The sequence below is a fragment of the Procambarus clarkii genome, chromosome 74 (assembly GCF_040958095.1).
Source record: "Procambarus clarkii isolate CNS0578487 chromosome 74, FALCON_Pclarkii_2.0, whole genome shotgun sequence".
Taxonomy (NCBI): Eukaryota; Metazoa; Arthropoda; class Malacostraca; order Decapoda; family Cambaridae; genus Procambarus; species Procambarus clarkii.
The window spans coordinates 11,168,989-11,184,208 of record NC_091223.1 but is presented as its reverse complement, the minus strand read 5'-3'; the positions used below and the strand labels follow the sequence as shown (position 1 = coordinate 11,184,208).

General features: G+C 53.2%; 1 protein-coding gene across 13 annotated transcripts in view; it reads right to left on the bottom strand.

Annotated features, from left to right (window-relative positions):
• LOC123767372 (uncharacterized) overlaps positions 1–15,220 on the bottom strand; it is a 648,238-nt gene that overhangs the window by 366,484 nt on the left and 266,534 nt on the right. The gene's annotated exons all lie outside the window — the stretch shown is intronic.

Below are 15,220 nucleotides of genomic sequence, written 5' to 3'. Positions count from 1 at the left end.
ATTAACTCCTAATTAATGCACAATGGTATTTGATAAAACAGAATCCCCGCCATTCCTAAACGTTATAAGTGAGTACATGGTAAACTTCAATGTTAACTTTAGCATGTGTATCTCTCTCTCACACACACACACACACACACACACACACACACACACACACACACACACACACACACACACAGAGGCGCCGGTGGCTGTGTGGACAGCCCGCTGGACACGTAATCCTGTGGCCCGGGTTCAATTCCCGGCGCCGGCGAGAAACAATGGGCAGAGTTTCTTTCACCCTGATACCTATTTACTGCTAGGTAACAGTGGCACCTGGGAGTTAGACAGTTGTTACGGGCTGCTTCCTGGGTCTGTGTGTACTTACCTATTTGTACTCACTTAGTTGTGCTTGCAGGAGTTGAGCTCTGTCTCTTTGGTCCCGCCTCTCAACTGTCAATCAACTAATGTACAGGTTCCTGAGCCTACTGGGCTCTATCATATCTACACTTGAGACTGTGTATGGAGTCAGCCTCCACCACATCACTGCCTTCATTGTTAGCATTCCACCTGTTAACTACTCTGACTCTGAAAAAGTTCTTTCCTAACGTCCCTGTGGCCCATTTGGGTACCCAGTCTCCACCTGTGTTCCCTTGTTCGCGTACCACCAGTGCATATTGGCGACGGGAGTAAGGAGGCGGATTCTGGTAACATGTGTTGTTGTGACTCAAACTAATTCTCAATTGTGAATGTGACCGGTGCTCAGGCGTTGTGCTTTATATATCTATGTTTGTTGACGATGCAAAATGAATGAGAAGAGTGGAGACAGATGAGGATTACAAGGTTCTCCAAGATGACTTTAGCTGAAGAGTTGGTCCGAGAAAAAAGCTACAGAGTTCAATATCAGAAAGTGTAAGGTGATGGGAAGAGGTGACAAGAAACCAAGAGGACAGTATACAAAGAGGGAGTAATTATGACTCTCTCCCAGGTATCTGCATTTAGACGCTCCTCGTTTCCGATTGTATATGCTTGAGAGAGTACATAGTGCACAGTTATCGCTCGTGGTAGCTGTGTAAAGTTCCTAGCTGGCTTTCTCATGGCACTCCTGATTACTTAAACAGCTAGGGCTCCCCCCCCCCCCTGCTGCTGCTCTAAGGGGACCTTCCGTCCACCTGCAGTAGGGGCCCATTTGTCAGTGACACTTGGTTTGAGCAATCCCAAAGGCCGTCTGCCCCTGTCAAGGGTTTTCGTGCCTTGTCACCCATAAACTTTTGTGAAAACCATTACGGAGACGTACTGACCCGTCAGCACGATGGGTGACCACCTACATGATGATCCGGCTATGAATGACCGGTCGCCAGACTGTCCAAACTGTGGCAGAACCTTTCGAGACTATAGAGCAATGCGAGTCCATCTAAGCCGCATGCACAAGGTCCAATACCACCAGGAACTTGAAGGGGCCGCGAGTTGAGCGGGTAGGCCCAAAGCAAGGTGGACCGATGAGGAGAAACGCCTCCTGGCAATGGAAGAGGTAAAGCTGGAAGGCAGACCCCAGGCAAGCCGGGAAGGTTTGAACCATAAGCTGCAACAGCGCATTCCTTTGCGAACTTTAGAGTCCATCAAGAGTCAAAGGAAAAGGAACGAGTACAAAGAATTGGTGGTGGAATACAGGAATCGAGCGGAAGACGAGGGCTCGGAGTCTTCACTGTCTAACTCAGATGGGGAGGACGAACAGCCTAACCCATTAAGGAACCACAGACGGAGAGGCAATATCAGGGCGGCGGTGGGCGCCCCCGATGGCGCTGAACCCGACATGCCAACCCCCCCCCCCCACCTGACGGGACCCCCACTAGGAAGCTTCTTGGAAGGAAACCATGGTGGAATTCCTTGCAGCTATTGCACCCAGGGGCCAGGAAACCGGATGGGGGGGAAGAACTCCTTGATGAGGCAATCACTGACCTGGTAAGTGGTAACGGCCATAATGTGGATAGGATCCTTGAGCCCCATGCTCGAGTGGTTACTTCTGCCAAAAGATCTGGTGACCACACACTGTGCCCTCGCCCTGCGCGCCGACAGAGACCTCCACCAATTAATCGTGCCAATCCAACCCAATCTCTGACCGGATGAAAGAGGGAGCGAAGAGCACAGTACGTTCTGTGTCAGAGCCTGTACGAGAAGGATCGTTCAAAAGCCGCTGCGCGCGTCCTTTCTGGAGACTGGAAAGTAACCCCCACTGAGGTTGAGCCAGCTCATCTCTTTCCATTTTGGGAGGCACTATTCTCTAGACACATCACCGGACCGCCGCCCAATTCGTGACCGTGATCAAGTTAATGAGCAACTAGGGGACCCAATAACACCAGAGGAAATCCTTGTTGCTCTCAAGGCAAGTAGCAATGCTGCTCCCAGCCCAGACGGTATCACTATACGTCTACTTAAAGCTATACCAATCAGGATGTTTGCAAAACTGTTTAATCTGTGGTTGGTAAACGAATCCCTGCCACAACCTTCCCACAAGAATAAGACAGTGCTGTTACCCAAGAAGCCTAACCCAGACTCTCCTTCCCATTATCGCCCCATAATCATGTCATCTACAATAGTGAGGCTGTTCCATAAGATTCTGAGCAGCAGACTCTCCGAGGCAGTCAGGATCGACAGGCGGCAGAAGGCCTTCGTCCCTGTGGATGGATGTCCTGAAAACCTGGTGATCCTGGATGCCCTCCTAGTTGAGGCTAGTGCGCTCAAGCACAACACACACCTAGCGTTTATGGATATGGAGAAGGCTTTCGATAGCATCTCCCATCCGGCCGTCCATCGGGCCATGAAATGTAAAGGCATTGCAAAGCCTTTAAGGACATACATAATGTCGGGCTATGATCGGTCCTCAACCGTAATAATCAATCAAGGGGAGAAGTCGAAGGACATCCTAATCACTAGGGGGGTGAAACAGGGTGACCCCCTGTCTCCATTTCTCTTCAGCCTAATAACTGATGAGGCATTTACTAGGGCTAAGGACTTGGGGCTAGGGGTTGGACTAGGGGGGGAGGGCCAAAAAGATATCAGCACTAGCATTCACTGATGATCTGGTTGAGGCAGCAGAAACGACTGCTGGACTACAGACACTCATAAGTATTTGTCACACACTGCCTGGCTCTGGTCTTAAAGTAAATGCTGCGAAATGCCGTACGCTAAGCATAGCGATCGATGCACAACGCATGACGTGGCATGTCCCGACCAGGAAGGCATACTACGTCGGGGATGATGATATTGGTACTATGAGTGTGGTGGATGAGTATAAGTACTTAGGAATACTTATCGGGGCCGGGGGCAGACGCTTATCCTATGGTTCCTTGTTTGAGGACGGCCTGACGAACATCACTAAGGCGCCACTCTAACCCCAACAGAGGCTATACCTACTAAAACACCACCTAATCCTAAAGATGAACCACCGGCTTGTTCTCGGACGCATGTTTAAGACGGAATTAGCGAGACTAGACCAGCGGCTGCGGCTGCCTCATGATACTCCTAATGCCTATTTTCATGCTGACGTGAAAGACGGTGGACTAGGAATACCCGACTTTGCCACATGAATCTGCCTACAGAAGAACAAGCGGCTCGTGGCGTTAGTAGAGTCGGAGGATACAGTGGTAGTGGCAGCGGCTCTCCTACTAGCGTTCCAAGTGCGAATGCGTCGATGGGTAGACCCGACCACGGCCGCCGGAACCCCTTCTAACAGAACGAATGAGCGCTCTAGGAAATGGAAAGCAAAACTGTATAGCATGGTCGACGGTGCCAGCCTTGCGTCCTCTTGTGAGGTTCCATCTTACCACAAGTGGGTCGCATCCTGTACCCGTCTGCTAAGCGGAGGAGATTTTGCCCTAATCTGGATGGCATGAGCAAACGCTGTAGCCATGCCGTCTAGAGCAGCTAGGGGTAGACCCCAGGCTTCTGGTCTTTGCGATGCTTGCCGGAAACCAGGGACCCTGGGCCACATATCCCAGGCATGCCACAAGACACACGGGGCTCGGGTGAAATGTCATGACGATATCACCCGGTTCATACCCGGCCGCCTGCGGCAAAGAGGTTTTGAGGTGGAACGTGAAGTCCGTATACCGGATGGAGGGGCCTTCTGTAAGCCTGACATCATAGCTTACAAAGGTGATGAGGCCTTTATATTAAACACCCAGATCTCTGCTGATAACTTCCCACTCTCCCATCCACTTCAGAGCAAGTGCGACAAGTACGGCACCCCAGAGATCCTTCAAAATGTCAGTGAATATACCGGGAAGCACACAGCATCCACCTCTTCAATAACCCTTAATTGGAGGGGAGGATGGTGCAAGAAGAGTGCGCGTGGTCTACAGGATATGGGACTCGCCAAGAGCGACCTTGAGATTTGCTCTGTGAAAGCCCTGACCTGGACATATTCCATCTACAGAATATGGTCCAAGACCACATCTAGGGGCAGACCACCTTAGTCCCAAGATCACCGTGCACAGGGTGCATAAGGGTTAATATAGTCTAGATTAGGTGAACCACAGCTAGGATAGCTGGTAGCCAACTATCTAAGCAGAGTCGTCATCTGGAGTACCACTTCTCCAAATGGTGTCTCACAAGAGGTTGGATAACCTGGCCGGAGCCCACGATTGGGTAAGACGGCGGCCGGAGGGACCCCCCCATGCGCATACATGATATCCCTCCCGCTCCGTGGCCTTGTTAGGCGCTTCCACTGTGAATAGTATTTTTCCATGTATGCCGATGTCAAGTCATCAATCCTGGCGCTTAGGCAGGCTGTTGTTTTGCCTTCAGCGCTAGTTCTTTCTTAATGACATCCTGTGCACCTCTCCTTGTGTGCGCCGTGTCCCATTTAAGAAAAAACAAATACAAAAGAATGTTCCATTTTGTGTATGTTATTTTCATGTTATTAGTATCATTTTAACTCTTGTGGGTTGTGATGAGATCTGCCATATATGTGTATTTTAGTTTGTGTTTGATAGGGAATTAGGTATGCTTAGGGGTGCCTTCTCGCCATGCCCTGTGGCTGGGGGGATTGGTGCCCTGAAGCTACATAAACACACTATACCTTCCTCCCCCCCCCCCGAAGTGGCAAGGGGAGTTAGGGGACAACAACAGGAGAAACTTCCTCCCTGTAAGGAGGAGAGAAAGACCTGGGAGTCGACAGTGAACCAAACCTCACTCTGGAGTCTCATGTAAACAGGACCACGCAAGAAACACACCCTTCACTGGACCACGCACCAACACACACACCCTTCACTGGACCACGCACCAACACACACACCCTTCACAGGACCACGCACCAACACACACACCCTTCACAGGACCACGCACCAACACACACACCCTTCACTGGACCACGCACCAACACACACACCCTTCACTGGACCACGCACCAACACACACACCCTTCACTGGACCACGCACCAACACACACACCCTTCACTGGACCACGCACCAACACACCCTTCACAGGACCACGCACCAACACACACCCTTCACTGGACCATGCACCAACACACCCTTCACAGGACCATGCACCAACACACACACCCTTCACAGGACCACGCACCAACACACACACCCTTCACTGGACCACGCACCAACACACACACCCTTCACAAGACCACGCACCAACACACCCTTCACAGGACCATGCACCAACACACACACACCCTTCACTGGACCACGCACCAACACACACACACCCTTCACAGGACCACGCACCAACACACACACCCTTCACTGGACCACGCACCAACACACACCCTTCACAGGACCACGCACCAACACACACACACCCTTCACAGGACCATGCACCAACACACACACCCTTCACTGGACCATGCACCAACACACACACCCTTCACAGGACCACGCACCAACACACACACCCTTCACTGGACCATGCACCAACACACACCCTTCACTGGACCACGCACCAACACACACCCTTCACAGGACCATGCACCAACACACACCCTTCACTGGACCATGCACCAACACACACCCTTCACTGGACCATGCACCAACACACACCCTTCACAGGACCATGCACCAACACACACACACCCTTCACAGGACCACGCACCAACACACACACCCTTCACAGGACCACGCACCAACACACACCCTTCACAGGACCACGCACCAACACACACACCCTTCACAGGACCACGCACCAACACACACACACCCTTCACAGGACCACGCACCAACACACACACCCTTCACAGGACCACGCACCAACACACACACACCCTTCACTGGACCACGCACCAACACACACACACCCTTCACAGGACCACGCACCAACACACACACACCCTTCACAGGACCACGCACCAACACACCCTTCACTGGACCACGCACCAACACACACACCCTTCACTGGACCACGCACCAACACACACACCCTTCACTGGACCACGCACCAACACACACACCCTTCACTGGACCACGCACCAACACACACACCCTTCACTGGACCACGCACCAACACACACACCCTTCACAGGACCACGCACCAACACACCCTTCACTGGACCACGCACCAACACACACACCCTTCACTGGACCACGCACCAACACACACACCCTTCACTGGACCACGCACCAACACACACACCCTTCACTGGACCACGCACCAACACACACACCCTTCACTGGACCACGCACCAACACACACACCCTTCACAGGACCACGCACCAACACACCCTTCACTGGACCACGCACCAACACACACACCCTTCACTGGACCATGCACCAACACACACCCTTCACTGGACCATGCACCAACACACACCCTTCACTGGACCATGCACCAACACACACCCTTCACTGGACCACGCACCAACACACACCCTTCACAGGACCACGCACCAACACACACCCTTCACAGGACCACGCACCAACACACACCCTTCACAGGACCACGCACCAACACACACACCCTTCACTGGACCATGCACCAACACACACCCTTCACAGGACCATGCACCAACACACACCCTTCACTGGACCACGCACCAACACACACACCCTTCACAGGACCACGCACCAACACACACACCCTTCACAGGACCATGCACCAACACACACACCCTTCACAGGACCATGCACCAACACACACCCTTCACTGGACAACGCACCAACACACACACCTTTCACAGGACCACGCACCAACACACACACCCTTCACAGGACCATGCACCAACACACACACCCTTCACAGGACCACGCACCAACACACACACACCCTTCACTGGACCACGCACCAACACACACACCCTTCACAGGACCACGCACCAACACACACACACCCTTCACTGGACCATGCACCAACACACACACCCTTCACAGGACAACGCACCAACACACATACCCTTCACAGGACCACGCACCAACACACACACCCTTCACAGGACCATGCACCAACACACACACCCTTCACAGGACCATGCACCAACACACACACCCTTCACAGGACCACGCACCAACACACACACACCCTTCACAGGACCACACACCAACACACACACCCTTCACAGGACCACGCACCAACACACACACCCTTCACTGGACCACGCACCAACACACCCTTCACAGGACCACGCACCAACACACACACCCTTCACAGGACCACGCACCAACACACACACACCCTTCACAGGACCATGCACCAACACACACACCCTTCACAGGACCACGCACCAACACACACACACCCTTCACAGGACCACGCACCAACACACACCCTGATTAGATATCCGACAGTTGAGAGGCGGGACCAGGGAGCCAAGGCTCAACCCCCACAAGCACACCCAGGTGAGGACACTACACTAGCAGAAGTCAGAACATCCTTCAGGAACCTCAGGAGTCATTCAGATCGCTGCACACAACCTACAATACTCCTGGGTGCCAGCTGGACCCTCCTGGGTGCCAGCTGGACCCTCCTGGGTGCCAGCTGGACCCTCCTGGGTGCCAGCTGGACCCTCCTGGGTGCCAGCTGGACCCTCCTGGGTGCCAGCTGGACCCTCCTGGGGTGCCAGCTGGACCTTCCTGGGTGCCAGCTGGACCCTCCTGGGGTGCCAGCTGGACCCTCCTGGGTGCCAGCTGGACCCTCCTGGGTGCCAGCTGGACCCACACCCAGCAGGGCCCAGCTGGCACCCACGAGGGTAGATCGTGCGGCGCCTCGCCACTCTGTAAACATGGTCTTGGGTCGAGGCACTGTCCTGGGAGACGAAGGAAGCCTGCACAACCTGTTTAGTGAACCAGAGTGACTGTACCTATTGCCTTGCTAAACACACTGTATAACCACCACTCCCTTGTTTAAACCCCTTGTCAAGGGTGGACCTGCAGTGATCAAGCGAGTTGTTGTGATGTACACTACACAAATATGTATGTATATATGTAGACGTATATATATATGTACATGTATGTGAGAGTATGTGTACATATATATATAACATTAATAATTTTGTGATTAGCGTCAAAAGACTGTTATTTGCTTAGATAAACGAACTAGAGGGTTCAGTTCCTGAACCAATTATGTGCCTTTGTAATCCTTTACACCACTCCCCACAGGATGGGTATAAGGTGCATAAGAAAAATTCATTTGAAAAAATCCAACATCAGCGGAGGTTAGTACTACCAGCGTCTTCACTTCTCACTCTTCAACAACTACTACAAACATCCGGTGGTTGTACAGACCGCCAGGAAGACTACAAGGAACTCATCATAGCCAGACTACACCTCCACCGGGCGCCCGGCATTAACAAGGGGGTCAAGTGCTTTACGGCTTATCTTCATAATATCGGAACAGTTATATAAATGCAATAGCCCTATATCCCTCTTATGACATAACAGATACCCTTCTCTCAGATTTTATTTTGCTCTTAAGAAGGCCTGAAAGTGAAGGTCGAACAAGCGTTTAGCAATCTATAGTTTTCAATGGTGTAGACATGGCCGGGGGGGGAGGGGTTGTTATGGCACAACCTATGTCGGCCATAACAACTCCCCCTTAACACTCCCAACTCAATAACACAACATCTCATACAACACCTCATACAACACCTCATACAACACCTCATACAACACCTCATACAACACCTCATACAACACCTCATACAACACCTCATACAACACCTCATACAACACCTCATACAACACCTCATACAACACCTCATACAACACCTCATACAACACCTCATACAACACCTCATACAACACCTCATACAACACCTCATACAACACCTCATACAACACCTCAATGCAACCAAAGTTCAAAAAATCAACTTATGAACCGTTGTCATGTTTCCCGTATAAATGGATATATTTACATGTGTTAGGCAGTGTATGCCAAGTACGAGGAGGCGGTGAAGATGGGTGTATCAACGCTGGTACACCCTACACCCCCTCCTGGGGTGTGTCTCAGGGGAGCTTGACCACTGGGGCACCTGTGGTAACTGCCTAGCCACAGGCAGGCTAGCAACAACAGTCTAGGTGCTCGAGACAGTGACGACGTTACTGGTAGCAGACGTGTTCTAACCTCTAATATTGTCGCCTCCGCCACCAATCAACATCAAGAAACACATTATTATTATTACAAAATGACATTCTTACAAAGGTCAATTTATAGGCTATTTATTTAAATATATTTAACATTAATATACTTTTTATATATAATATTTTCGATAGTTTTTTTCGTGTTGCACACATTACAGGTTGCCATGACAGTGCTGCACACTTCACTGTCTGTCTGATGAACGTTGTGAAGAATGTTGTGAAGAATGTTGTGAAGGAGCAGTTTTGTTCCGTCAGGTATTCTTATGTCTACTAATTTCGTGTAGGCTGTCAATATATTTTCGTGTCGGGAAACTGACCTCTCCTGTTGCTTGTTCGAGTCAGGTTAAACAACTTTTACTGCTCGTTAGCATAGCATCATCAGTTAAACGATTTGACGGGTCGTATTCCGAGGAACATAAAATTAAGGACCTGGCAACCCATCCTCCGAATTGACAGTACGATTTAATACTATGTGTAATAAGTACATTTCCTTACTGTCATACATAGTACATAATTGCACTTATTTGTGCGGTTACATTTACCGCCCCATTTTTGGAGGAGGGGCTGCCGGAACGCTACGCGTGCTAGTGGCTGTACAAGAATGTAAGAACTCTTGTATAAATAAAAGCAGTCTCCGTGGTGTAGTGGTAAGACACTCGCCTGGCGTTCCGCGAGCGCTATGTCATGGGTTCGTATCCTGGCCGGGGAGGATTTACTGGGCGCAATTCCTTAACTGTAGCCTCTGTTTAACGCAACAGTAAAATGTGTACTTGGATGAAAAAACGATTCTTCGCGGGCGGGGATCGTATTCCAGGGACCATAGGATTAAGGACTTGCCCGAAACGCTACGCGTGCTAGTGGCTGTACAAGAATGTAACAACTCTTCTATAAATAAAAAATAACATTTACACGAACAAGTTTATCATGACGTAAATAATTCACAATTCATCAAGACAACACCCCACGGCTGACCCAAGTGGTTCAACCCTCCTCAACTCTCTTCAGTCAACTTTTCTGCCCTTTTCTCACGAGTCTCTGTTGTCTACCAGTTAGGTAGCGCCACATGCAAAATCTACAACTATCCTTGTTATCGAAGGTAATTTATCCATTTATATTATTGTCTCTTATATGGAAAAATACATCGGAAGTCTTCTGGATGTCTAAGAAGATGCAGATCACCTGAGAGACCGCCCCTCCCGTCTCTCTCTACAGTATAGTTCAATTCATTGAACTATACTGTACTGTTCCATTTTAATTCCACGAACTGTGTTGATATTCAGCAAATTCCGTTTCCCCTTCCAATTCTTTCCACCAAATGCCTCTTCAGTAAATAAAAGTGTATTTCATTTGTGTGTGGCGGCCATGTTTGTTGTCTTGTCCAAGTGTTGCCTAAACAGTGTACTCCCCCTGTGTGGGGTTGCGGGATCGAGCATTAGCTCTTGGACCCCGCATTTCTAGTCGCCGGATTTAGTCATTGCTTAATGACTTCTGTTCTATTTTGCTATTATATCTATTTTAACAATTATGAAGTGTTTGCTTCCAGAACCTGCTTTAATGCGGTCTATTTTCCCCACAACTCTCGCGATAAGTGAATATTTTCTAATATCTCTGACTCGAGTTGTCAACTTCCACTCATGACCCCTTGTTCTAGTGTGCGCGTGCGCGTATGTGCGTGTGTGCATGCATGTGCGTGTGTGCATGCATGTGCGTGTGTGCATGCATGTGCGTGCGTGCAAATATCAGCAAGTGTTAATTACCAAAACAGTCTAAGCTCAGAGTATCCATAAAGAACTAGAGAAAATTGGACAACCAAAATTCGACAAAATTTTGATCAGAACTTATTTTCCTCTAGTAAGGTCTTGTGTTGCTTCCCTCGCTACTTAACATTACAAGAGGCGCCGAACCAAGTGAGATATGTGGAGACAGTGTCGTTCCACTCACCACGATGTTCCCCAGAGGTAAACTGTCTCAGGGTTGCACTCCGTTGGTATACCAAGGAAGTGGATATCGAAATATAGATATATAATAGGATGACCAGAGTATCTAACTTATAGCTGAATAACTGGGTACCGCCAGGGCACTGACTTTGGTCAAACTTATAGGTGCATTAGGCGGGTTTTTCGGTGGTACCTGAGGGGTCGCTGTCTCTCTCTCTCATTCTCTCCTCCCTCTCTCCTGTTCTCTTTCTCTCTGTCTGTGTGTCTCCCCTTCCTCTTTCTCTGCTTCTCTCTGCCTCCCTCCCTCCCGCTCTCTGCCTCTCTTCCTCCTCCTGCTCTCTCCCTGCCTCCCATTCTTCCACCACTTGTAGCTCCCTCAGTTCTCTCACCCTCGCTCCTGGGAGGCAATGTCTGAGCAACATTCAATGTCGATAACAGAGCAAATTTGTGTTGTGCAATATGGCAAACCAAGCCCTCATACATGCAAGGAGTCGCTGGGATTCGGAATAAGAACCGACCCTTCATAAGGCGGGGCATGACAGTCGCCCCAAACCACCCTATGCCAGTCATGCATTATCTCAGATACCTGGGCACGACTGGGGCACGGAATGCTATCTAACTTGGGGAGTGAATGCATCAGGAGGGCAAGAGACCAGCACCTGCGTCGCCCCCCTTCAACCAGATGGGAACACCTTTGGAGGTGATTAATTGCTCTTGTGAACATGTCAGACCGGGGCCCGGGGTGACTAATGACGGCTTTTGGGGAGCTATTTGTTCACGTTGTGTGAAGGATGGGCAGGGTGAGGGTGGTGGTACCGCAACAACACTATACTAGTAATTACCGGCTGTACAGTGGGGGGGGGGGGAGCGTGGGTGTACAGTGGGAGGGGGCGGCCAGTGTACAGTGGGAGGGGGCGGGTGTACAGTGGGAGGGGGCGGGTGTACAGTGGGCGGCCAGTGTACAGTGGGAGGGGGCGGCCAGTGTACAGTGGGAGGGGGGGGGGCGGGTGTACAGTGGGAGGGGGGGGGGGCGGGTGTACAGTGGGAGGGGGCGGCCAGTGTACAGTGGGAGGGGGCGGGTGTACAGTGGGAGGGGGCGGGTGTACAGTGGGAGGGGGAGGACGGGTGTACAGTGGGAGGGGGGCGGCCAGTGTACAGTGGGAGGGGGCGGGTGTACAGTGGGAGGGGGGCGGGTGTACAGTGGGGGGGGGGAGGGTGTACAGTGGGAGGGGGGGGGAGGGTGTACAGTGGGAGGGGGGGGCGGGTGTACAGTGGGAGGGGGGGGCGGGTGTACAGTGGGATGGGGGGGGCGGGAGTACAGTGGGATGGGGGGGGCGGGAGTACAGTGGGATGGGGGGGGGGCGGGAGTACAGTGGGATGGGGGGGGGCGGGTGTACAGTGGGATGGGGGGGCGGGTGTACAGTGGGAGGGGGGGGGCGGGTGTACAGTGGGAGGGGGGGGGGCGGGTGTACAGTGGGAGGGGGGGGGCGGGTGTACAGTGGGAGGGGGGGGGGGCGGGTGTACAGTGGGAGGGGGGGCGGGTGTACAGTGGGAGGGGGGGGGGCGGGTGTACAGTGGGAGGGGGGGGGCGGGTGTACAGTGGGAGGGGGCGGCCAGTGTACAGTGGGAGGGGGCGGGTGTAAAGTGGGAGGGGGCGGGTGTACAGTGGGGGGGGGACGGGTGTACAGTGGGAGGGGGGGGACGGGTGTACAGTGGGAGGGGGCGGGTGTACAGTGGGAGGGGGGCGGGTGTACAGTGGGGGGGGGGGGGAGGGTGTACAGTGGGAGGGGGGGGGAGGGTGTACAGTGGGAGGGGGGGGGGGCGGGTGTACAGTGGGAGGGGGGGGGCGGGTGTACAGTGGGAGGGGGGGGCGGGTGTACAGTGGGAGGGGGGGGCGGGTGTACAGTGGGATGGGGGGGGCGGGTGTACAGTGGGAGGGGGGGGCGGGTGTACAGTGGGAGGGGGGGGGTGGGTGTACAGTGGGAGGGGGGGGCGGGTGTACAGTGGGAGGGGGGGGGGCGGGTGTACAGTGGGGGGGGGCGGGTGTACAGTGGGAGGGGGGGGGGCGGGTGTACAGTGGGAGGGGGGGCGGGTGTACAGTGGGAGGGCGGCAGTGTGGTGCCACCAGGGTGTGGCAGTGTGGTGCACCAGGGTGTGTGGCAGTGTGGTGCACCAGGGTGTGTGGCAGTGTGGTGCACCAGGGTGTGTGGCAGTGTGGTGCACCAGGGTGTGTGGCAGTGTGGTGCACCAGGGTGTGTGGCAGTGTGGTGCACCAGGGTGTGTGGCAGTGTGGTGCACCAGGGTGTGTGGCAGTGTGGTGCACCAGGGTGTGTGGCAGTGTGGTGCACCAGGGTGTGTGGCAGTGTGGTGCACCAGGGTGTGTGGCAGTGTGGTGCACCAGGGTGTGTGGCAGTGTGGTGCACCAGGGTGTGTGGCAGTGTGGTGCACCAGGGTGTGTGGCAGTGTGGTGCACCAGGGTGTGTGGCAGTGTGGTGCACCAGGGTGTGTGGCAGTGTGGTGCACCAGGGTGTGTGGCAGTGTGGTGCACCAGGGTGTGTGGCAGTGTGGTGCACCAGGGTGTGTGGCAGTGTGGTGCACCAGGGTGTGTGGCAGTGTGGTGCACCAGGGTGTGTGGCAGTGTGGTGCACCAGGGTGTGTGGCAGTGTGGTGCACCAGGGTGTGTGGCAGTGTGGTGCACCAGGGTGTGTGGCAGTGTGGTGCACCAGGGTGTGTGGCAGTGTGGTGCACCAGGGTGTGTGGCAGTGTGGTGCACCAGGGTGTGGGGCAGTGTGGTGCACCAGGGTGTGGGGCAGTGTGGTGCACCAGGGTGTGGGGCAGTGTGGTGCACCAGGGTGTGTGGCAGTGTGGTGCACCAGGGTGTGTGGCAGTGTGGTGCACCAGGGTGTGGCAGTGTGGTGCACCAGGGTGTGGCAGTGTGGTGCACCAGGGTGTGGCAGTGTGGTGCACCAGGGTGTGGCAGTGTGGTGCACCAGGGTGTGGCAGTGTGGTGCACCAGGGTGTGGCAGTGTGGTGCACCAGGGTGTGGCAGTGTGGTGCACCAGGGTGTGGCAGTGTGGTGCACCAGGGTGTGGCAGTGTGGTGCACCAGGGTGTGGCAGTGTGGTGCACCAGGGTGTGGCAGTGTGATGCACCAGGGTGTGGCAGTAACAAGGTAGTTACCGTGCCTATGCAGGGAGCAAGTATCCTGCCAGCTCTAGTTTTTCTATGGAGCTAAAATCTTGAGTCAAATGTCAAGTGTATAACTGAATGAAATGTTATCTTACAAAACCTGTGCCTGGGGGAATGATTGCACTAGAGAAGGATGTTAAAACCGGTTATCTTGAGATGATTTCGGGGCTTTTAGTGTCCCCGCGGCCCGGTCCTCGATCAACCCTCCACCCCTAGGAAGCAGCCCGTGATAGCTGACTAACACCCAGGTACCTATTTTACTGCTAGGTAACAGGGGCATAGGGTGAAAGAAACTCTGCCCATTGTTTCTCGCCGGCACCTGGGATCGAACCCAGGACCACAGGATCACAAGTCCAGCGTGCTGTCTGCTCGGTCGACCGGCTTCCTCCCACCCTTAAGCCGTACACTACTGCTAGAAACTCAATGCGTGTTAGTACTCGCCTAATTGTGCTTGCCGGGGTTGAGCTCTGGCTCTTTGGGCCCGCCTCTCAACAGTCAATTAACTTTTCCTTCCCCCCTCCCCCCCCCCCCAC